Source organism: Falco peregrinus, chromosome 3, assembly GCF_023634155.1.
Source record: "Falco peregrinus isolate bFalPer1 chromosome 3, bFalPer1.pri, whole genome shotgun sequence".
In the NCBI taxonomy this organism is placed as follows: domain Eukaryota; kingdom Metazoa; phylum Chordata; class Aves; order Falconiformes; family Falconidae; genus Falco; species Falco peregrinus.
Window position 1 is genome coordinate 106,616,940 of NC_073723.1, and position 24,449 is coordinate 106,641,388.

At 49.8% G+C, this 24,449-nt stretch overlaps 1 long non-coding RNA gene across 1 annotated transcript in view; it reads right to left on the reverse strand.

Moving 5' to 3' along the window:
* Positions 1 to 6,414: 6,414 nt before the first annotated feature.
* LOC114012304 (uncharacterized) overlaps positions 6,415 to 24,449 on the reverse strand; it is a 28,101-nt gene continuing 10,066 nt past the window's right edge. The window contains exons 2-7 of the long non-coding RNA XR_008746637.1: positions 21,562 to 21,785; positions 20,549 to 20,676; positions 18,689 to 18,807; positions 16,634 to 16,842; positions 14,376 to 14,556; positions 6,415 to 13,562 (exon numbers count right to left, since the gene is read on the reverse strand). This is a non-coding gene — a long non-coding RNA (uncharacterized LOC114012304). The remainder of the gene's footprint in view (positions 13,563 to 14,375; positions 14,557 to 16,633; positions 16,843 to 18,688; positions 18,808 to 20,548; positions 20,677 to 21,561; positions 21,786 to 24,449) is intronic.

Here is a 24,449-nt window from a genome sequence, read left to right on the forward strand (position 1 = left end):
CTGAAAATAAATGCATTTTTCCCTAACGTGCCTTGATTTTTCTCTCTTGGTGAAGCCACTTTTCCTTCTGATATGGCTACCTGAGAACAGTCAAATCGATTTAACAGCCCTCTGAGATGCATCCACAGCACATTGTATAAGTTGGCTGTAGCTTTCTTTACCAGCTGGGAAGGGCTGATCTGGGGATGCTGTGGCCCTGCAGGCAGCACAGGTGATGCAGGTTCTCCTGCCGCTGCTGCTGCAGGTCTGCAAGGGACCCTGAGCATGTGAGAAATGCTGTGGCCAAGCTGTGCCCATGGGTCCCTGTGGGAAGCGGGTGGCAAATCCAACAGCCTAGGAAGGTGCGAGGTTTGAGTTGGAAACAGCCTTGGAAACATGGTACAGGGCTCGCACACATGTCCAGCAGTGTAACATCACTCGGTCTGGGCTCAGCTCTGCTCCTCGCTGCGGCTGCCTCGCGCTGAGCCACACGCGGAGGGTTTTCATCTCTAGTTTCGCAATTGCTGACATTTCCCTAATTGTCTCCGGTTTGTTCCTCCATGCTCATTTCTCAGGTGAGGCTTCACCCCTGCTAGTCTCACCTGCCTAATGGAGGAGGGAAGAGCCGTGCTCTAACAGCGGGCTGGGGGTTAATGTGCTCTCTCCCAGCATGTGGCATTTGCAGGCACATCCCGTTCCTGAGCTCCGGTGGCACAGACCAGTGATGCTCCAGCACTCATTCCTGCTTCCAGCCCACTAACTTGTGGCTGCACTAATTTTCTCTGTTGCTTTGGCTTTTTCTCCCAAGCATTAATAATACCCCGGGAAAAGAAATGCCCAAACATAAAAGTTCTCCTTATGAGGCAGTAAGTGATGGTCGAGCCTGAGGAGACCTTCAGCAGAGACAAAAAGGTGTTTCTTCATTGCCAGTACACATTACAAGGCTGACCGTGCCTACATGCCTGCAACTGCAGCGAGGAGTTAACTTCTGCAGCCTGCTGGGTTTTGGGGGGGAGCTGGGTCCATTCTACTAAATAATTATCTTTGACATCCCTCTGCCAGTTTGCCAGCACAGCAGAGCAGGTCTCAGCACTGCCCTGCCTGCCTCCAGAAGCTGGCTGTCTCTCCCTGTGCAGTGGTACGTGGTGGTGTTCGGGGCACGGTGCCTGGGGGGACCACAGAACAGCTCAGACCAGGTAATTATTGTAAAACAAATATTCAACATAAAAGTGAGCATCTAACCTCGGTCTTGGCATAGCCTTCCCTGGCCAGGGGCTTGCTCACATGGCTGCACCAGGAACACAGGCGATGCAAACCTAGAGAAGTAAAGAAAAAGAAAGGAGAAAAATCTCACTGTTGTGTTTAATAAGCAGTGGACAATATGCCCCTAACTTGTTTGCTTGGAGCCAAATGAAAACCCTTGCAAATGTGGAGCACAGGTGGGGGCTGCCCTGGGGGTGGGTCTGCAAACTTGGGCAGTGAGAGGCATGAGAAAAGTGATGGTGAAAGAGGCGAAGCGCAGCCAGCTGCCCAAGGCACCGGGGGCTTTCTGGTGACGCTCTTGAGGCATGGGCCGTGCCCACGTTAATTATATTGGCCTTTTGCATCACACCTAACTGCAACCAGTCCAGTATCTCCAGTGGCTGGGGCTGAGCGGCTGGAGCTGCAATGCTGCCCCTGCGATGTTGCTGCTGTGGGCCCAGCTGCATCCTTTGTGTCTATGTTTCACTTATGAACTGTTAATAAAGACATATAAAAGTTGCTTTTCTTTCCTCTGTCAGTAATTCCTGGACTTTTTTTTCCCCTGGCAGTGCTCTCTGCTGGGTGCCAGCGTGATGCCCACAGAGCTGCGGTGTAGGTGAGGATGGTGGGATGCGCAACTGCCAGCAGGTGCAGTTGGCAGGTTCGGTGCCAACCTCTGCTCTGCTTGCAAGACACCGGTGGTGACACGGCAGATCTGGAGCAAAATGATGTGTTACTGTCAAGAGAAAAAGGGTCGACTGGAAACTGACCCACGACATCCTTCTCCTCCCACCCATTGTTTGGGTTCAGCCACCCAGGGGAGATATCAGACCCGTATCTGGGCACATGAGAATGATCTCTCACTGCCTTAGGCACAAAAAGAGAAAAAAAAAGAAAAAGAAAAAAAACCCCAACAAAACCTCAGTAAGAATTTAATCGTCAACTCTTGCTGGTGGAGGCAAAGCATAAACCAATAAATAGCAGAAATACGTCTGATAAACTCCGCAAGGTAAAGATGTGAAATGAGTTAGCTGTGCGTAGGAGTATGTAGGATGATGAAAGGCTTTAGAAGTACCTATAGCAGGAGAAAGACCGTGGGGAGTAATAAACCGGGTGCTTAGCAGGGTTTTAGGGAAGCTTTAGGCTTTGGTTGTGGTGATGCTCTCGCCCTTCCCCACGGCAGAGCAGAACTGGGAGAGGCAGACTTTGCTTGCAGGGAAGACACAGCAAGGGGGATTTGGGGGGTGGTTTCAGTGAGGAGACAAGATATTTTGCAGGATATATAAAAAAGGTGAGACCTTGTAATAGCCAGTGCTTCTCTAAGAGTGGTATCAAGTACTTTTGGTTATCTGCAGCTGGGAACACACCCAGCTTCAGATATTCTGGTCTATGTAATTGAATTATTTAGGGGCTGGCATGGCGTGATGAAATAGGCTTTCTTCCTATTTTTAGGTTTCCATCTACAGGGCTGGAAATTACAGCCATTAAAATGTTCTATTAGTAATGATATATAAAGGGGAAAAAAACTGATCAGACTTTTCTAGTGCACATAGAGCATTAGGATATCATTAATTTTAATGATAGAGCCCAAAATTACAAAGCCATTACAATCATAGTTGAAGTTTCCGAAAAAAGAGAAAATAATTCTAAATTATTGCTAATGAGTAAAAAAATATTTAAATCATATTTAACGGACCTTAAAATTATAGCCGATATTGCCACAAGCTAACGATGGCTTTGGCTGCGTTTGTTTCCTGGTGCTGACAAACAAAGTGTCCCGTGTGAGAAGCGTGCAGGAGGCTTTGGGAGATGTCTGTGGAGGGGAGGGCTCCCCAGAGGGCTGATCTGGGGCTGGAATTTCCCCATGCTCAGCCCTTGTTACAGGATTCCTGCTGTTGTGGAGAATGTAAGCATTTTCCCAGTGCTTGAAGACATGTCCCCGCTTTACCTGGGAGATGGCACGCCTCTCCCTTCCTTGTCAGGGTTAAAAGCGGTTTCCAAGTCCATCAGCTGCAAAAAATATAATTATCAGCCCTGTATGCTCCAAAGTAGCAGCATTTAATATTCCTTGGAGGACTAAAGATTTTTATCTTGTTTTTTTTTTCTAAAAATAAATGACTAAGGAGCAAAGTCCTTTGGCAAAGCGGATGGGGGAGAAGACAAAACCTGAAAAGAGACATTCCCAAAACGGGAGGCTGTGACAGCTGCACTCCCCTGCCTGCCTGCCGGGTGCCTGGAGGGAGCCAGCGGCACCCCGGAAAGCGGCTGGGATTTTCCCCAGCTGCATGAGCCCAGGAGAGGGGACTGCACGGTGTGCCGATGGGAAGCTGGGATCCTGTATTTATTGAGACATGCCAGCAGTAATTCAATGAGCATCCCCTGACCCCGAAGCAGCAATGCACTTCAGCCGCAGCTGGAGTCTCTCTGGAGCAGGGCTGCGAACGAGGGATGATTTACTGCCTTTGCCCTTGAAAGCTTCAGTTGTCTCGAAGTCCCCAAACTCTTGACTTCCTTGTGTAAAATTCTGTATTATCCAAACCAGTTACAAAGTTTGCTGTCCAAGCTCAGATCCCTCACCTGCATGCTGTGCTTCATTTTCTTGAGACTGTATAGAGCCAGGAGGAAAAAAACCCAAACAAACATGGGCTGATATTGGCAGGTGTGTTTCTAGCTGTGCTAACCCAAGGGTGCAATTTCTTTCCACTACTAAATCCATGTATTGTTACAGAGCTGAGCCAAAGCATGGAAACTTCTCCCAGCCACTGGCTGGCTGGTGCCTGGGGGTTTCCAGCTCAGTTCCCTCCTTCAGCAGCCCTGCTATGGCCTCCCAGCATCCCCCCTCTCCTGCTTTGGGAAAACCCATGGGGTTTTAACCCACCTGTAAAGGTCGGCTTTGCATCTCCCGAAAGCTGGGCTCTGGGAGCTGTGCGTGCCGCAAGAGGGAGAGGTGCCCGTGGGGCACTCCCAGCTGGGCGCGGGAGCCAGAGGGATGATGGGGGTGCAGTGGGATGTGGGCACCGCGTGGTCCAGCCCTTGCCCAGCACGCTGCGAGCACACAGGCCAGATGCACAGATACAGGAGGATCTGCTCCGTTTTCAGCAAGAGCGTTTTCCTGGGGCTTTTTGCACTCTTGTTGTTGGTTCTTTGCACTCTGGTTGTTGGTGCCCCAAACCCTGCAGGAACACGCTCATTCAGAGGAGGGCTTCCCAACAGCGGGCTAGTTTTGTGGGAAGGCATTCTTCACAGCAAGGCAGCTGCAGCAAAGGCTTTGAAGGGGCTTAGAAACAGAGCCAGGCATGGCCAGACCCTGCGTGGGGATGCTGCCCGGGGAGATGCTGCTGGTGAGCCTAGCTCGCTGTCGGAGATGCTGCTGCCAGCTAGCTGCCTCTCCGGCTGTCGGCACTGCCGCATCGCCTGCATCGGCAGCTGGTGGCTATTAAGCAGCTTAGCAGCCTGCCGTGCTCTCTGATGGGAAAGGCGTATTTATGGAAACACTGATATTCTGGAGAAAGAGGCTTTGTTTCTCAGTGCCCCGCTGCCAGTGCAGACCTGCCCTCCCAGGGACTGGAGATGCCAACAGTGCTGGCATGAAGCGCGCCTGTGCAAGACCTGCAAAGCTGCTACGGCTTAGCGCCACCTGACCCTGGTCTTACCCCTCAACATTGCAGCCTGTGTTCTAAGGGGGGAAGGCACCCGCAGGTGACTTCTGCTTGCCCTTTGGGCCCACCGCCAGTGAGACAGTATTCTTTTCTGCTTTGGAGGGAGCCCTTTGGAAAGGACCAGCTGGGCAGGCAGCGTCTCAGTGCCAGCGGTGCCATGGGACAGCCGGCCTCCTCACGGCAGCAAAGCCAGTGCTGGCTCTGCCTGTGGTGACCATGAGTCTGCTTTAACCTCCAGCCTCACAATGCAGTGACATGCTTAGTAGGCATGGGAGAGAGGAAGAGACCATTAAATAGAGACATCTCTCCAAGGAAAAACCCGACCTGCTGAATTTCCCACTACTCCAGTTTGCTAGCTGCTGTCCCAAAGCTCTGTGAAACATCTCAGAGCAGAATACCTAGAATAAATACATTGGCTCATAATGGTCTGTGCAACATTAGAACTATTTTCCAGATATTTGATATTTGATATTTGATACGTTGCAATAAAAGGGTCAAAAACTTTTCAAATTCATTAGGCTATCACCTCAGAATAGCTGCTTCATTAAGTGCCGCAGAGGCGGCCGATAATGGGAGGCGAAGCAGAGAGCCCCGGAGATTGGATGCACACATGGTGCTGATAAATGGCTTCTCTGTGGCTATTGCAGAGCCGGCAAGGGGAAAAATGCCATCCCACAGTTGAACAAGTCCAGAGTTTAGTGCAACAACTCAGGAGCTGCCTCAGCTAGAATAAAACATCACTGCCTCTGCCTGGCAGGCAGAAATGGGACCTCTGGGAGAGGGGCTGCAAAGAAGCACGCCAGTAGCCAGCAGCGTGGAAGGAGCTGCCTGGGATCCAAAGCTCCTCTGTCCCTTCTCATTGTGACCACCGCCCCCCCTGCCGGGGTTGCCCAGTGCCTGGGGGTCCCCAGTGCTGGGGAGTCCCCATGTGCCCACTCTTTGCCTGGGGGATTTGGTCCCTTGGCTTCCCCTACCACACACAAGGGTGAGGAGCAATTGCTACCCACAGCCACTGCGGGAACATTCCATTTTTTCTGAGATGCCACTAAAATAGCAGCCCACCCTGCCGCCTCTGGCCTCCATGGCCGTGTCCTCCAAGCAGGAGCATGGGTGAGGGCTGCGGGGGGTCCGCACTGCCCATCCTCCCTCTCGCAGATTTAAATAATCCTGTGGGCCGATCCGACCTCTCCAACACGCAGAGAGGAGCCACGGCCTCGGGTTCTGCATCCACAAAGAGTTTCCATTTAATTCAGCTTGATGGGCTCTGGCTGCAGATCCAAGATGCGCAGTAACAGTGCTGAGCTGCCAGCCCCTTCCTGACGGATAAGAGGCGGGATGAAGACAGACGATTTTCTCTGACCAGGATAATAGAGACAGCAATTCCACTTGACTAAGCACATGGTTTTTATGACGTTCCCGTGCAGTGTCAAGCAAAACACCTCAGTGGCAGGAGATGTATAATGCTACCTGTGGAACAGTCTATTTCCTAAATGGCAGCTCGCTATTTAAAAAGAAAGCACTGTAACACTTTGGAAAATAGGAAGGTCCCCAAAGCTGAATTTTTGAGTGCTCATTTTGCAGCTTCTGAAAAAGCTGAGTTCATTACTGAGCAGCAGTGAGTGCCGGGTGGCACCAGTCCAAGCAGCACTTAGCGTGTGCATAACTTTAAGCAGACCCACAGTCCCAGTGTAGTCGGAGGCATTACTCACATCCTAAAAGTTAAGCATCTGCTTAACTGAGTTTTTAACATTAGATTATTTTTACTTTTAACACCAAGGCTGGCACCAGATTCATTCCCGGACTCACCCTGTCTCTGCGAGGCAGCTGTGGCTGGGGGTCCTGCTGTCCCCTGCCGTCCTGAGGACTCTCCCTTGGAGTTATGGCTCAGCCATCAGCGTTTTCCATACTTGCCCTTGTTTCACGATGCCAAGGTGCTTTTTGGAAAGCAGAGGCTGAGATAAATGCCCCTTGCTCAAGCACGTCCTTCATGAGCTGCTTCTCTTGCTGCTCTCTCTGTTCAGCGCTTTGGGCAATGCCTTTAGCCAGCCCTTTGTAAAATAAATAGCTTTTAACGAAAAGGCAGGGGGCAAAGACAACGTTCTGGAGGAGGCATGTGGGAGAGCAGCCTGGCAGTCGGTGGGAGTGAGTGGAGGGCAAAACCTTCCCCCCTGAGGCTCAGCATCCATCGACACAAGAGCCCGAGCAGCCCAGCAGCGGGCAGGAGCACAACGGGCAGGTGAGGAGGGATGTGTGGGAAGCCGGGGAGACGTCTCATGGCTGTGCACCCACACTGAGCCCCATCCTGCTGAAGGCTGGCAAAAGGCATCTGCAAGCACCGGGTTCAGAGCCATCCAACGGCAAGGCTTTTTGTCCAGTTCTTCACTCATTTTGTACAGCTGTCGTTCCTGCTGTCGTCCCTCTGAGTCGAAACACCTCTCCCTGGCACCCTTCCCCACGGTGCTGCACGACCTTCTGGCAGCGCCAGCGTCCTTGTCAGGGAACGAAAACATAAGCCTCCTCTTCTTGTCCTTGCCTCTGCTGAAATTCAGGTTAAAGCCGATTTCGGCACAAAGCAGGTGCTGTAGAGCACGCTGCGGGCGCAGCCGTCACGTCCTTCCCTGCCTCCCTGCAAAGCCATGGGACAGCAGCCCGAGCAGCAGCAGTCGGGCACACGATTCAAACGTTTGGTCCAAACCCGCTCTGGTTTGCTGTGCAGGAGCCAGCGAGCTCCACGATATCTAAGTTCGGGCTGAGCTTCACCAAATCTATTTGCTTGATCAGATTTATGTAGCAATTCCAGGACGAGGTGAATAATGAAAATGACTCATGAATATTTCATTTTTATAAATCACATAATTCATATCTATTCACAAATATTTGCTTTGCCTTATAAACCAGATGAATAATTTACAGAAATATGCAGCAAATATTTTAAAGAAAATATGAAATTCATCAACTACATTAATCAACAAATATTATTCAACTTATATTGGTTTAGCTTGCTGACAGATAAATTCTCTGTTTATGCGAGGAGCTGGAGAAGCAGGTGACATTTCCCGTATTAAAACACGAGGAGCTGAAGCTCGTTTCTTCCCACGACAGAGGTATTTTCATGCTTGCCTGCTCAGTCCTGGCTGCAGCGATCCAGGCAGGGGACCCACTCATGGCCCTGGGAGACCCTTCCCACTCCACAGCTGTGTTTTGGGGAGACCAAGCACTGGCCCCTTGGCTCCAGTATCCACTCACCAGGGCCACGAAGCCCATACCCTGGGCAGGCACCCACCAAGAAACCTCTTTCTGTAGCCCCTTCTTCTTGCTGCTTGGGAAGAGGGTACAAGGGGTTTCCCTCTACAGCACGTGGCTCTCCAGCTCGTTGTCCCATTCCCTGCCAATCGGAACGGTGTGACCCCATTGCTTGGCAGTGGCTGCGGTTCCTGTGTGCTGAGGAAGCGGGGCTGTTAGCCAGGTGACAGCACCAAGCGCCCTGCTGCCGTTGCTCCCGGTCACATTTTGCAGCAAGCAGGGTGTCTCCAGCGCACAAGGCGATAGATCCTTTGCAAACAGCCAGCCACAGTTCCCCTGCAGACATGTGCAACAAGAACAGGGGTGCAAGTGATTGAAACACACACAAGGCATCACGCCTTGCTTCCCCACAGCCTCCGCGCTGGGTCAGGTATGGCTTGACTGCCTGCACCGAGTCGGTGTAGCAAAACTCGGTAAGGATGCATCTCTTGCTACCACATGGCATGAGGGAGCTGCCTCTTCTCACAGAAGAAAGATAAAGACCTGTTACAAAAATGCCTTTGCACACAGATAAACGAACGCCAGCGTGGGGGGCTGAAAATCCAAATTTTTTTTCCCCGAGTTGACTTGGCTGCCATGGGCACAGTCAAGACAAATGAAGCACAGGATTGCCAGATTTGTATTAAAAGCTGGGCTCCTCGAAGAGAGGTGGGCTGTAGGGGACGAAATGATTTATTGATACCACTGTAACCAAAGAAATATTTTCATCTAGAGAAAATAACGGTGCCTCAGCTTCTTTTATAATTATTTCCTCACCTTCTCAGTTTCATTTAGGTAACTGGACTTGGCTACACCAGCAGGAGTAATTGCTGTGAAGACTTTGGTGGGAGGGAGGCAGAGGCATGCCACTTCTTGCACTTGTTTGTTTTCTGCAGCCAGGGCTACACAGCACCGCCGTCCCCTCATCCCTGCCATCTCCTTAGTCCCTGCCACACCACTGAGCCACGCCAGTGGCATGCATCTACTGGCTTTTTGTGGCCAGCAACTCTGACAACAAGCAGTAAATAAACTGTTAAGTTTTCTTATTTTATAGTAATTCCCTCAATTATTTAGCTTTTTGAAAAAATCAGCTGCTTAAACAGAGTATTAAGTGACTGCATTAATCCACCTGTATTTGGATGATAAAGTGATTAAACCAACGTATTTAAATACTGTGATGGTTTAGTGACGAGTGCCCCTTAGGGACTTTGCTGAGCGGTGTCCTGCAAAGGGCGCGATTGCCTGGGCAGGTGCGAGGGATGCGCAGGGATGGCACAGCATCCATCTCCTCCTGAAAAGGTCTCCTTGGCCACTCTAAATTAATTTATCAAACAGCTTCATCGCAGAGGCTTGCATGGTTCTCTGCTTTCCTTGCTTGTGCAGGTTTCTAGAAGCAGCAAGGCAGGAGGAAGGCTGACTTTTTTCCTGGTTCTAAAACATTTAGCAGTGGTTTGGGATGGCTGCTTGCAGTTCCAAATCCCCGAGTTGGAGCAAACATTTTGCACCTCTGCATCACCTCGGATGTTTGGTCCCAGGAACTTGTGGTGATGGAAGTGGCGGGGATGGAGAGGGCTGGAGGCACTTCACATCAACACATCACGGCCACGCTGGAGATGCTGCCAAGTGAGACAGCCCCTGTCAGGCTCGAGGCAGGGAGCGTAGGTTAAAAGGACATTGTTAGCTCACATTTTTGCAACCCAAATATCGAAGCATGGAGCCAATGCCTGCAAACTTACAAACAAAATAGTTGAGAGCACAGGTGATGGAGCTGCATAGGGCAAAGCTGCAGCAATGACAGCAGGAAGGTATCGAGAGCCCCCTCCGCTGCCTCGGAGATGGCAGCTGTCGCTCCGACTGGAAGCTTAAATGGCTGAGGCACTTGGTGGTCATCCCAGCATGGAAAACCAGGCTTCAGTATGGGAAACTGGGATTAGTGGAGCAAGAGCTGGGTCTGCAACTGCCTCCTCTTCCTTTGCAATGCAGGCATGAAGCAAGGAGGGAACGGGGCAGCTTTGTGATGACTGAACTAAACACAGCTTCTTAGAGACCTCCCCAGCCTGATTTGAGCAGGAATCAGGCACACGCACTGGGGTCGGAGACCGGTCCCCAGGGAGTGGGGATGAAGCCAATGCAGACCCTGGCATTCCTGTGCGCTGGTTTCTGCAGCCCAAAGTGATCAAAATCTAACATTCCTTTTTAGTATTCCTGCCGTTTGCAGTGTGTCTCCCAAACTATTCAGCTGTAACATTTGTAGGCCTATTAAGAGGGAAATACAATTTCATAGTCACAGATAAGAGATTAGACAGATCAATTCCTCCCTGTGAAACGGGCTGCGAAATAAAATCATTTCCAAATTGCAACGAGAAGGTTTTTGTTCTCCTGGTTGATTGAGCTATGTGTCCTGCCACCAACTTTTCTGTTCGTGCTCTGATTAAGAGAGCAAGGTGTTCACGGGCTAAATGTTAAGGTAGCCAGCGGGGCAGCTGGGGGATCTGGCATGTGGGAATCTTTTGGGTGGAGACAGGCTGAGACCCCCCCCCTTGGTGAGCCAGCCGTCCCCTGCTTTGAGACAGCCAGCTGCTGAGCAGTTTTCTCCCTCCTCGCCTTCCCCATCCCTGGGGTTTGAGCCGGGAGCATTGTCCCGCGAGGGGGGGTCACAACCACATTGCGCAGTCTGTATCGGCAGCGGGGAGCGTGCGGTGTGCTGGCACGGAGCACGTGGCATGCCGGTGTGCCACAGCGGGGAGCTGAGAGGACTGTTACTGTACAACATGACACGCTGTGCTAGGCTGTAAGAAGAGAGGCTGTCAAAATATTTAGATGCAGAGTTAAACTGAAACCACTACATCCGTAGATGGGAAACTGCACAATGGCTCCCAGAAAACCTCCAATACTTGTGGAATTTGCTGGGGCAGAGCCATTTCCCTGCACATGCCCGGCTGGGACCTGTGGCTAGCAGGAGGCAGTTGCTCTCTTGAGATGCTCAGCTCAGCTCAGGTGTAGAAACCCAGCCACTCCTTTGGGTCAGGAAGACGTCAAAGCAGCTTACGCACAAATCTGTGTGGAGGGTGATGGGTTTGCCAAGCCAGCTGCGTGGTCCCAGCGTGCACGGGAAACCTTCAGCTTCTCCTGGCACCACAGGCAAAGGGCATCACCGATAAGCACCGCGGTGGCCAGGGGTGTGGGTGAAAGGGAGAAAGTGGGGCTGGTCTGGAAAGGCTAGGAAAATGGCAGGGGTATTGCCAAGAGAGCTGCTGGGTCAGTGAGATGGCACCGTTCGCCCCTGCCTCTTTTGGGAGGCCCAGGACCTGACGCATTCCATGGCACCCAGGCGCTCCTCAAACCTGCACATATCAGCTCTGTGCCAGAGAGCCCTGAATTATTTATAGCTTGTTGTCATCCCACAGGTATTATTTGTGTAACCATTGGTTTCTGTGAAGTGTATGAAAGAAGCTGCAAGATATCATGCATCTCCCCACTTCAATTGGGAGCTGATTATTTTCCTGCCTGACGTACCAAGCTCCATCTCAGCAACTTAAACCTTTGCGATGGTCGGTGGCAGAAGAGTGCGAGAACTTCAGCACATTGTCAGCCCTCGATTGCTCCCCCAAGCATAGTGTCGGCTCCTCGTCCCCAGCAAAAGGTGGCATGGGATCCAGACACCAGCTGTGGGCTTTGCCAGCAAGGAGAGAGCCGGATTGTTTGCTCCCACGCTGGAAGCTTTCGTCTGAGCAGGAAGAGCTCTTGACTGGAAAGCGGTGGCTCTTCTCTGGATAAATACTTTTTTTAAAAAATGATTTATTCAACAGTATAATGAATTCAGTGCCTTTTATAATGTGACAGTGGGTAAAATACATCGGCCTTCTCCAGGCTTAAATGTCATCTGTAAAGATCAGGCTTTCTCTTCTCTTCCCCGTGTTCATGGGCTATCCTTTCATTTACTGCTTGATTTTAGAGGGGCTTAGGACAGCAGGGCTGGCATGGCTGTGAGGACAGCGCATCCCCACATCCCTGCATCCCCAGGCACTGCCCAAGCCTGACGAAGGGAAAGAGACATCGGAGGAAAATGGCTTGGGGTGAGGAAAGGCAAACCTCATGAAGCTCAGCAGGTTGCCCAAGAAAACAAATGCCTCTTGGGGTTTTCCAGATGATGGCAACGTGTTTCTTTTCATGCCCAAGTCAGCAAAACGAAACAGAATTACACTTCAACGTATATTTAGAGCCAACCAAACAATAAAATAGAAATGACAAAGCGGACTAGAAAACAGCCCTCAAACTCACTTAGTGCAGACATGACAAGAGGCTCAGACAAGGCTTGAGAAATTACTCTAGAAAATGAGCACTTTAGAAACCAAATAAACTGTTCCAAAGGCTCAAAAAATCTACCCTGAGCAAGCTCGTATTGATTGCAGGCACTGAACCAAACCAGCAACGTGCATGCCCTTGTGCCGGTGCTGTCTGCTCTGCACCCACCATCCTCAGCAACTTCCCACCACCATGAGGTCCTGCCTCCTCCTGCCCCAGTCCCGTCCCCCACGTTGTTGTAAAGGGGAGACAGCAAACCAACATTTCATCCTGCTTCTCCAGTCCTTTCCACACACAAGCTCTGGGATAGAAACAAAAGGCCTTGGCCTGCAGCGAATTCATCACAGAAAGTTTCCCCCACCCACCCAAGCTGGTGCCTCGGGAGGACCCTTTGGATTCCTGGAGGTTAAGTGTGCTGGGACAAGAAAAGGGTGGCACGGTGGTTGGTGGGGCTGGGCAGCCTCAGAAAATGCACCTGGGGCCTGAGCAAAGTTATTAATAAGTGAATTCCCTGGAAGGATAAGCAGATGTTGCCGGCAGAGCAGGCTGAGTGAGTTTATGAGCAGGAGGATGCACGGGGGGCAGGAGCCAAGGCTGCACGGTGGGGAACACAGCTGCACCTGCCTGCTTGGGAGGGAGCAGCCTATGGGGAAGGGAAAAGACAGATAACAGCAGAAAGAGGTGCAGAAGGGAAGCCAAGGGGGGAGAAACGAATAGAAACGGAAAATACAGAGAGAACTGTAGAAACAGCAGCATAAACATGATCAGTCATTACCCAGAGCATGCACGTGAAGCTAATGAAGCAGAGAAGTCATTACCTCCGACATTCCCGAACACTGTCTGTTGGGGCAGTATTCCTGTGCGGGTACCGCTCCTGTGGAGGCTTTTATGCTTTCCTCCTTCAAACACCCTCTTTCTCCTTCTCTCCCTACCAGGGCTGATGCTGGCACTTTTGCAAGGATGATTTTTCTTCCACTGCCCATTTGGCTCAGCTCATGTCGCCACCATTTCTCATGCCGATTCCCCCCCCGTGTTTCATAAAGTGCTCTGTGCTCAACCACACAGGCTGGAAAATGGGAGGAAAATAGGGAAAACCTAGGGAAATAAGGAAAACGTGATAAGAAGAATGGTCTTTATTTAAGATTTTTTAACCAATTCTATTGCTGCCCACAATAATTAAAAATTTCATTTAGGACTCCCCTGAGTACCGCTGCTGCGGCAGTGGACCACAAGCCCAGCACCGTAGCTCCTGCAGCAGAATATGCTGGGACCATATTTTTGGCTGTTAGCTCTACTTTCCCTTTGGATCCGAGGGGAAGCTGCCATCCCATGGCTAATTGCCTGAGTTCATTGTTCCTAAAAATTTCCAATTACAATACAACTCGGAGCCTGACAAGTGAAAGAGATGGGAAAGCAGAGCAGCAGCAATTGGCTGTATGTTAATTAGTCGGCCTTATCTCAGGAATGTGTTAGCCTTGATTGCGCTCGCTCGAAGTGTTGGAAAGAACTTGGCAGGCAGGAGCTGCCTGGCTGGCAGCGGGGTCGGGGCTGCAGAGCCGTGCCGGACACGCTAGTTCCACTGCCTTGGGCTGGCATTTGGCACCCCGCTATGCTAACCTATGCAAAATAGCTTAAATCAGCCCCAATCTAACCAAAGCTTTTCTGCAGGCCAGCAGGATGGGCAGGCAAGGACAGATACAGGTGACAAAAGTGCAACTGGAAATTTGAGTGGCAGCTGAACGCCAACGGGGCTGCAGGAAGGTTGGTATGTCCCGGACAGGGAGTTATTGCTGTATCGGCTGAATAGCTCCGGCTGCCTTCCTGGAGCGGCCTTTGGGCATCCCAGGGCTACAGGCAGGAGCCTGGCCATGCCCACCCATCAAATGGCCAGCCAAGAAGCTGCCTCACCAGTCACAGCTCCCCAGATGAGCCTTTACCTCCCATGGAGAGATGAGGAGCCCCTGGAAACACACGCCAAAGGCAAGGTACCCACGGGGGAGACTCCCAAGCCTCCGTGCAGCCAGGCTTAGGCGAGGGTAGCAAAGGAGGGAGCAGCGTGCTATGAAACACCTCCACGTTGCAGACCTGCCTGAAAGGAAACACAGCATAAAACCTCAGTTTCCAGCTTTTAATGCTGAGACAGAGACCTAGGGATCAACCATCACCTTGTCTCCCGAAAGGTGCTATGTCTGCATGTACTTCATTACCTCGACTGGCAGAGCACAGCTTCGCTTCCCACGACAGGCAGGGAGCGGACGCTCTTTGCTGCTGGGCATCACTCCCCCGGGGAAGTGCATCAGCATCACAGGGTGCCCAGCTGAGAAACTGCCCTGCCAACAGCAGCAGGTGGTACACAGTTAAAAATGGGGAAAAAAATTGTTTTTCTTTCAGATTATTGAACCAACTGTAGTAAAAACTTCACGTTTAATATGCATGACCTGCTCCATGCACTCCACTCTAATAAATTGGTGGAACATCTTGCACAGCTAAATCATTAGGGGGTGGATGAAACACTAGGGGCCAGTTGTAAATGCAAGAGAAAAAAAAAATTAAACTAGGCACATAAAACATGAACCAATTTTCTCATCTCGGCTAATAGATTTTAAATGGGAAATCTGATCATGGATAAGCACTGAGAATATGAAAAATTCAGCGTTGCTGGGGCCCCACCTGGATCTGTAAGGGAAGGGCGAAGTGTGATGAATGCTCCCAGGAACACGATTGAGGGCATGAGCCTTTATTAGCTGTTACATTAAAAATCTGCTGCCGAACATCATGCTTTTTAGAGCTTTCGTTTAAAGGTGTGTTGTAGCTTGCTGCTTCCTAATTACCTTGTATGTTCTGCATAATTTTTGTTTTTAATTTCAGATGGGAAAACACCATAAACTTACTAATTAATTACTTTTTAACCCCAGTGTACCAGCTGAAGCACATGCTTCGCCACACAACCTCTCCTCTCCACAGCACTCCATGGGAAATTGTCCTCTGAGCCGAGCGCTTGGGCAGCCTCAAGCAAAGCAGCTGAATTTGCAGGGGATTTCACCAAAACCCCTGGAAAGCAAAGGAAGGAGAGAACAAGAAGCTGGTTAACCTGACTTTTGGCTACAGCTGCAGCCGCTCGCCAAATCCAGCCCCTTGCAGTGTTGTGCCTGGCCACAGCGGGGGCTGCTCAGGAGCTGAAATTGCTGCAGAGGTGACATTAACCACTGATTGATGGACTTCATATTTCAAAAGCCCACGAGCTGCTGAAGAGAAAATGTTTAGAGAGTCTAAAGAAACTAGAAGCCCCACAGTCTCTGTGTGGGTTTAAATAATAAAAGAAAAAGGCAAAAAGGAAAAGGAAGGAGCCAGCACTGACAAAACGACTGCCGGCTTCCAGGCTGGCCCTGGGGCTGGCTCCCAAACCCACCATCCCGTGTCTCAGTCCAGAAGTTTTCAGAAGCCTCCACAGGTTTTTGCAGTCAGCCCTTCTCCCTCTGCTCCTCCTAGTCCTGCCATCTCTCATTGAAAATATCTAGATCAGGTTTCCTTCATTCCATCACGGTGCCTGTCCAAAAACCTCTTAGGTTAAAGGCAGGGCAGACTGATGAATCTAGGGGGGGTGGAAAAAAACCAAAATAAAAACTCGGGCTAGCCACAGAGGTGGGTGACTTGCTTTTTGGCATGCCCAGCTGGAAATTTGTTTTTCCTTTGTTTTTAGGAATCATTCATATTTTCATCAACTTAAAGAGCAAACAGGCAAATGCAAAGTTAAGATTATTAAATGGGAATATATTGATGAGAAAATAAATAGAGGTTTAGTTTCCTTTGATTCCTGGTGAATGCATGTTAATGAGAAGGTGGGGAGCTCAGCTCTGTTGACAGAAGCAGGGGTAATGAGAGAACACCTGGACTGGTGATGAGGAAGGGGAGCACCAGCACAGCACGCCATGAGGCTGCCTGATGGCTTCTGTCCCCATCCCACCCCACAGGTGGCAAAGGTCTGGGAGTGATGTCTGGGTGACCCCGGTCTAGGGGCGCATCCCATGGGGACCACGGCCGGTCCCTCTTGGCACCTGCTGTGCCATGCCACATGCTGCCAGAGCCCCGGTAAGCTGTTTACACCCCTCACACTCCGTCAATCATTTTTTCATAGAGTTGGAAGATTATAGCTTCTTATGTGCTACCTCCAGTCCAGCTTGTCACGGGAAAACTCCAGGGAGAAATTCACGGAGATGTATTAAAGCCATCCAACACTTTCTCCATGGCAACTGGGACCGGTACAAATCCCATCAGCCCTGCCTGGAGCAGGATGAAGCTCCTTCGCAGTCCTTCCAGGCACCCGATAACAGCAGATAGAGGGGAAGCGTCTTCATTAGCTCGAGATGCCTCACAACTATAACACACAATAACATTTGATTAATGCTGAAGCATTTATTACTTATGAAATACATTTGTCTGAGGTTACTTGGCAACTCATGCTTGCCCTGGCCTTTTCTCAGCTTGTCTGAATGATCTTACGTTAACAAGCATACCTCCGAGGGCTCGAGCAGACAGGGAAAGAGAAGCGATGCAGTCAGGCAGAGTGCAATCACAGCTGCATGCAGGACACCACTAGACTGCCTGACAAAGATCAAATGACAGCGTGTTTATAATAATGCATATTTAATAACACTACTATTAGTTTTAAAAGTCTTGATCTTTGGTTGTTGTGTTTTCCTCAGCATGGTGGGAGCCTCCAGATGAAGGAGGAGAGGGAACTCCTGCTGCAAGGAGCAGATTTCAAGCATTTAATACTAAAAGTCACAGCCACGCCGTACACTGCAAGGTCTTTAAAAATAGTTTGAGCTTTGTGTGTGTGCACAGACAACATTGCGAGCGAGAGGGATGTCCTACATTTCCCAGCTTGCTTAATCCCTCAGACTGATGACAAAATCCCCACTCATCCTCCTGGTAGGTGAGCTCCCCGTTCCATCTCAGAGAACAGCCTTTCCCATAATTACGGGCTTTGCCTTCCCCAGCAGCCATGGGCTCAGGGCCCTCAGGCCGTTTCTGTCCGATGCAGCAGCTTCCCCAAAGCAAGGCATCTCCCAGGGTGCCAGAGCTGGCTGGGTGCTCAGCGGAGCTGAGTTTGGCTGTGGTGCTGAGCAGGTCTCCATGAGGAACCACACTGTGCTGGGTGGCAACCTCGGCATGCCACGGCATCAGCTGTGCTGCTGGCACAAAGCCAAGGGGGTACAAAGGCATGAGAAGAGGAGCCTTGCTGATGCTGTCTGGCCAAGAGCCTTGCTCTCCAAGGAAAAACAGTTGTTCGAACCGCTGGAGCAAATCTGCAATTTTATTTTAACTCAACCTACCACCAAAGTGCGAGGGAGCCAAACCCTTTGAAGTCTGCCATGTCCAATCCATTATTAATCACTGTAAATCTGGTATAATCTCTACAAGCATATTCCACTCCCTACAAATAGACTGGTGCCAACTTGCTCTAATAAATCCTGCGTCAGGGCGGTTATTGTGTCTTCTCTTCATGCAGCATTTCCCAGCAGGAATATTTAAACAATAACAGTCTCTATTTGGTGCAGTCACTTTTGTCTTAGAAGACTACGGTCTAACGTGTAACAGATTTAGAGCTTACAGAAAGGCTTGGATTTATGGCATGCTTTCGTTCCAATGCTTTTTTGTCTCTAATAATCCTTGTGAGGCGTTAAATGTCTCCATCTGGATTCCTAACTTCATGCCAAAGCAAGAAAACTGTTCTTCTTTCTACCCAAAACTTTGGGGCAAATTCCACAAGTTCTGCTGAGAAGGATCACTACTAAAAAAAGCAATTTAGCATTGCTCCCCTGCGGACTAAAAACAACTTGCTGGTTTCTCTAGAGAGCACTGGGATGGTCCATGGAGAAAGAGAGGAAGAACACGTGCACAAGGAGCCCTCTTCACATAGTGAGGAGTTTCCCAGGCCAGTACACAGCAGAGTTAGCAAAAATCAGTGAGTTACTTCCTCCCACCTTTGCAAAGCAGACCTCATGGACACAGGCAACATCATATGAATCTTTCCCCTACGATGAGTTTTTCACGCAGCCTACAAGGAAGTAATTTGCTGCTTAGCACTTGGGAGGAAAGGCAAAGCTGTTGTGGGTAAGGTAGCACAGGCTGCACAAGTGGCCCATGACATCAGCAACGTTCACAATGAAGGCTTAAAGTCACCAGTAAGTGACTCAGAGAATTCTGGAAATACCTACCAGGATCAGTCTTTTACTCATATGCAGCCACACACTTGGTCGTGGCCAAACAGCGTGGCTGCCGCAGCGGTGGATGATGCTCCAAGGCAAGGCAAGGCAAGGCTCTGCTCTCAGACAGACTGCTTCCCCACAGGCAAGAGATACCAACCAGTGAAAAAAAAACCCAAAGTGAGAACAAGGGGAAAAAAAAAAATCAACCCCAAAACATGCACTGTCCAGAAAGAATCAACCACCAGACTGTAGAGGGAGACATGCAAATGAAGGAGGTTTATGACACCATATATAAACGAGCTGTGCATACAGACAGTTGCTGGAGCTTTATCACCTCTTACTTTGCTTGCAGTCTATACCAGACAGCCTCCTAATTTGTGTGAGCACCTGGCAATGTTTGTTTTGAGCAAAGCCCACAGGCAAAGCTGGTCTCCCAGAGGAACTGGGAAGCTCTGAGGTTTGACAGAGGCTCTGACATCGCCCAGACATGGGAAACTTTTCCCATTAAGAGTCTGCAGCTTTGATGCATGGCTCCGAGTGTGTCAGTGTCTTGTGGATGCCAGCACCAGGAGCCCTTCTTTCCATGCTGGAAAACACTGGCACCAAGCAGCTCTGGGCAGCACAGCTGCTAAGGGACAGGGAGGGAGCTCGGGATGCTCCTGCGGGATGCTCCGGGACATTCCTGGAACTGCTGCCCTGGGTCTTTGCAGAAGGGTTTAACCAGCAAGATGCCGAGGGCTCCTCCCCTGCTCACCAGCCACCTTGATCCGGGAGGCCGAGCAGTGCCTACAACAGGGCTAGTGCTGGCCCTCGGTTGAGGATGCTCGCCGCGTGCCTCCTTGACATGAGCACAAACAACCTGGAGAAGGAGCTGTGAAGGCTGTTAGTCCAAACGACAGCTTGTTTTCTCTCTTGCTGACAAATGAGTCGGAGCTCCAAAAGCAATTTAGTCTGGGAATAAACATCCAAGTACCCACTGCTAAGGCAGAGACACTAAATGAGCTAAGCCGAGGGAGGCTGCAGTGAACTCGGCTTCCAGGCACTTGGTTTTCACTTGACTTCCTCAGCTGGCAGCTCACAGCGGACTAAACGCTCTCCAAAAGGAGCAGCTATTTCCTACCCATGCCAAGGACTCTGGCCAGAAAATGCTTTTTTCCTCCCCTGACGCTGCTCATTAATTTTGCTTGTTTGTTTTCTTTTTTTAAAGCTTTTGCTGGTTCCCCAATTAGGATGCAATTAAAAAAAAAAAAGAAAAGAAGGAAAACTCGAGGCACAGACAATTCAGGCGGATCCCTAGCGTGGGCAGCAACTGCCAAGACAGCCAAACCCCTCTTTAGCAATGGTGCAGACAGCCAGGCCACCACGTCTTCACCTTCCTCCTCCTCCTCCTGCCAACGTAACTCTTTTAGTGCCTTGCCTGCATTGATAAATTGGCAATAAAAATGCACAGGGAACTCAAGACTGATCGATTTATTTCAGTATTTCTGACACAGTTGCCACAGAAGCTGAGAGCTGGGGAACCAACAATGCAATTTCCTACCAGAGAAGCGGCGAGACACTGAGCATAAATTACGCTTAAATGCCACATAGATAATAAGGCAGCATCCATGATTATTTCTCTCCTCTTTTCTTGAATTGAAAACACTCTGAGACACCCATCTGATGAAGGAGCTGTCATGCCACAACCTTTCCAGCAGGATCAGGCCTCAGCAGCAGCATTTCCCACCACTGATGCTGCAGGAATGGAGCTGGGACACCCCAGAACCAGGATACCCCAGAGCCACACTTTCCTCCCCCATGCCCCCATCTCTGCAGCTCTGAGGCCAAAGCACATGTCTAACAACTGAAAGTCCGAGTATCAGCATTCACCTTTTGGGGAGCAGTTGGATATGCCGCTTCCAGTGAAGAAGGGTATTAATTTCTGTGCTTGTAAGAGACATTCGAGGCAGCTTCCATCATTGCTGGGGAGATGTGGTGGAGCTGATGTGAGCTGCCTGCTGGGAGCCAAGAGAAAGAAAGAGGATATTTTTCTTTTTTCATTTATGAAAAGAAAAAATAGATCTTGTGCGCTTGCTCTCTCAGTGCAGGTTTCTAGCTCGAGTTCATAATTTCTACCCACTTCCCTGTATTTACAGTCCTTCTCAAAGCGTGTTTTGAGCAGTGATTTTGGCAACTAAACTGCCGGGGGCATTCCCTTCAGTTCATTACCAGGCACGTGCGTGATCCCGGGGATCAGATTTTCTAATGGTTCAAATAAGGCTTCACTGTAGTGCCTTGAGTGAAGTGATGACTAATTGCATCTCTTGGGGCTCCCACCACTTCCTGGCCCTACTACCCGGTTGCAAGCAGCTCATTAGTTTGCTTCTGAAAGCCTGGTGATGGCCAGCTGGGAGCAGGATGTTGCACAGCACCCCACATGCTCCCCTTCTCTTTGCAGCCTCCTGCATCTGACACCTCTGTGTGGGTTTGCTGAGCTCCCTGAGCCCTTGCACAGAGACAGAGATGGATATTTGGCCAGGTTTGCTATCCCCAGCCAGACTTTACAGGCTGGGGGTTGGTTACGATGTGCAAAGAGGCAGAGTAATGCATCAGGTTGGGTATGGATGCTCAGCATCAGATCTGCCAGGGCAGGATGTGACCCCGGGAGGTTCCCTTCACCCAGGGGTGCTGCTTCACAAGGGCACGCACCAGCTCTTTCTTGGCACTTCGTAAAATTTACGTGCAGAAAGAAATTAAAGGAAGGCTCCGAGCAAGACCTGCGTTAACAGCGTGAGCTTGGCTGCAGTAACTAGCTTTTCCAAAAATATCCTTCCTCCATCGGAGATGCTCTATTTTTAGAGCTATGAAGCATCACATTGACAAGTGGCAGGGTCAAAGCTTACCTCTAAACTTCTGACATTCCTTTGCCCTTGCACAAGCACCTTGGTTTTCCAGGCGGCTATCGGACCTAACGACACACAGCACTTGCCGCGAGACCTGGCTCTCAGCTTGCCCCAGAGCTTCACCACCCCAGAGCCACACGGGCAGGGGCAGCTCTGACACGACTCCACCCGATAGATTGCTTTCTTCTTTTCCCCAGGCAGTTGACACGTGTCTGGAAAACAATCTATAATTTAAAAACCCACAATGAGATTTCCAGGTGGATAAACTGCCGTTCTGTGACTTTTGTATAGGAAATGTATGTGCTCAGGCAAAGGAGTAACTCCCCGGCTGTTTGGATCCTTTTCCCCTGTTCCAACAGATATGGCAGAATAAGGCAGGTTAATTAAATTATCACAGATCTGGGAGCTGCTCGACAGCAATGGAAATAGGGGAGACACCAGTCAGAGCCGTAGGACTGCCGTGTCAGCACAGAGAGCGAACCGAGCACATAGCGTGCAAAATTAAAAATCTAGTGGTTCTGTCACTAGGAATAAAAGCCATCATTTGCATGTTAAAACACCTCAGCTTACAGGAGCAATTTCCCCCTTTTTAACTTTCTTGGTCGCACAGTTTCCAGGATGAATAATGCAATGAAACTCCTCATCAGCGATATGTATTAAAAAATGCAATAGGACTTCTTCCCCACTCCAAACCTACACGTCTTCTGCAGGAAGCATATCCATCAAGACACCTAAATACCTGCTGCCAGCAGTTTTTAAAAGAACTTTTTAACTGTGAAGGGTCAGGAGGAAACACCAGTCTGTAGCAATGAACCTGCCAAGCTGCAGGCAGCTGCCTCCAGAGGGTCCCTACCCTGCCTGGCTGGGGCTAAGCATGCCTCCACAGCAGGTTTTAATGCTTAAAATGCAAAGAAGTTGCATCCACTCAGCTCATCGCATTCATAATGATGAATAAAATAATGGGAAAGCATCATCCTGACTGATGTGGAATCCACTTTCCCCAAGAATGACCACTGAGACATCAGAAGCCCTGCCTATCTGTCCCCATTGATGCTAATGGGATTGTGTGTCTTTAATAATGCCCCTAATAATTTTCCCATTGCTCAGATTCCTGCCTGACAGCTTTCCTGTTTGCCCAAATTAAAACACAACCTCTGCAGACTTCTGTTAACAAGATCTCGCATTGTTTCCTCTAGGAATAAACAAATTAGCTCATGGGGGAAGAAAAGCCATTGCCGTCAAGCTGGTTCTGAAGTCTGGGAGCCGATTACATCAATTTTGAATAATCTAGATTACACTATATTTTAAAATGTCCTCTTGTCTGAGGGGGAAAGAGAATTAAGTGCCAACTAATTGACCAGTTCCTTGCAAGGGGCTGCCTCACAGAGGCCACCATACCTGGTGCCTCCACAACAGGCAAAGTTGGTGGAGATGTAGGCGAGCAGCTCCTGCCCTTTCCCAAGCTGCCTTCCCACAGGCATAGCCGACACCAGCCCAGGCTGGGCAGCAACATCCCTGCCAGCACGTGCAATGGGACAAGCTGGTGCTCTTCTGCCGCAGAGCAAGGACAGGGCTTGCTTGGAGGCCACCCTGTTACCGCTCCCTGCGTGAGGCAGTTCTACCTTCCTCCTCCAGCTCCCATTCACTGCAGAATCAGAGGGAAATGCAGCTTTCCCTGGGCTTGCCCATTTTGCTCTGAATTAAAAAAAAAACAAACAACCCAACAACCCCCCCCCCAAAAAAAAAAAACAAAAAACCCAAACCCAAAACAACAAGGCTTTTCTGCTCCAGAACAACACAGAGAGAAAGAAAGGCCAGGAGAGCACTGAGAAGCAGCTTACCCTCTGATGAGGTGATTGATAGCTTCACCCTCTGCCATCAAAGCAGTTTCCTCTGCAGCTGTGTTTAATTTCCCAGGCAAGTGCTGCACCCACCGCCCCAACCCCAGCTCCTGCTGAACCCGCTCCTCAGCTGGGGAATCGTTATCCCTCGTGCTGCTGCATGACAGAGGCTTGGGTTGGGGCGGAGTATCGTGACATGTAAAGGAACCTCCACATCCAAGTACATGGAGTATTTTGCTTTCCATGTCCATCAACACATAAGCATCTATGTGTAAGTAATGTACATCATCTGCTTAACAGAAGTAACAAACCTCCTCTTATGTGCATTTGCCAGTGTTTATTAGTTTTTACTTTTATTATCATAGAATCATTTAAGTTGGAAAAGACTTTTAAGATCACCGAGTGCAACCATTAACCCAGCACTGCCAAGTCCATCACTAAACCTTGTCCCCAAATACCGCATCTATGTGTTTTTTAAACACACACAAATCTTCCACCAAGCAAAAGGATAAGAGCTTGCTGGATTTGATTTGCCCCAAATCCCCATGTGCCATGCACCTATTTGCAGGTACATATCTCAATTCTGGAACGGGTAATGATGTGAAAAATATTTCTGAAAGCAGCATCGTAACAGGTATTGAGAGAAAGGTTATCATTCCTGTTGCCTCCAAAACGACTGCAGCGTGCTTGTGATACCGCAGGACCTGACCTGAGACCACGCACACCCAATAGCATCAACCAGTTAATGCCAACAGCACATAACAGAGCTCGGCATGTTTGGGAATTCCAATAGAAGTGAGAAACTCTATTTGCCAGAGGCTCAAAGTGGGCGCTGGCAGCCCGGCCGGTGGTGCTGGTTGCTCTGGCACACCAGCGCTACTCAAGGAACATGCATTTTCTATCAATGCAAATTGTTTGCTTGCAATAGAAAATCAAATTATTTCCATTTATACATGTTTAATGAGAATTTCAAAAGCGTATAATGCAGCTAATGCTTCCAGGCTGCGAGCAGGCATCTGGAGCTGGAGATGAAGAGGGCTGCTGTGC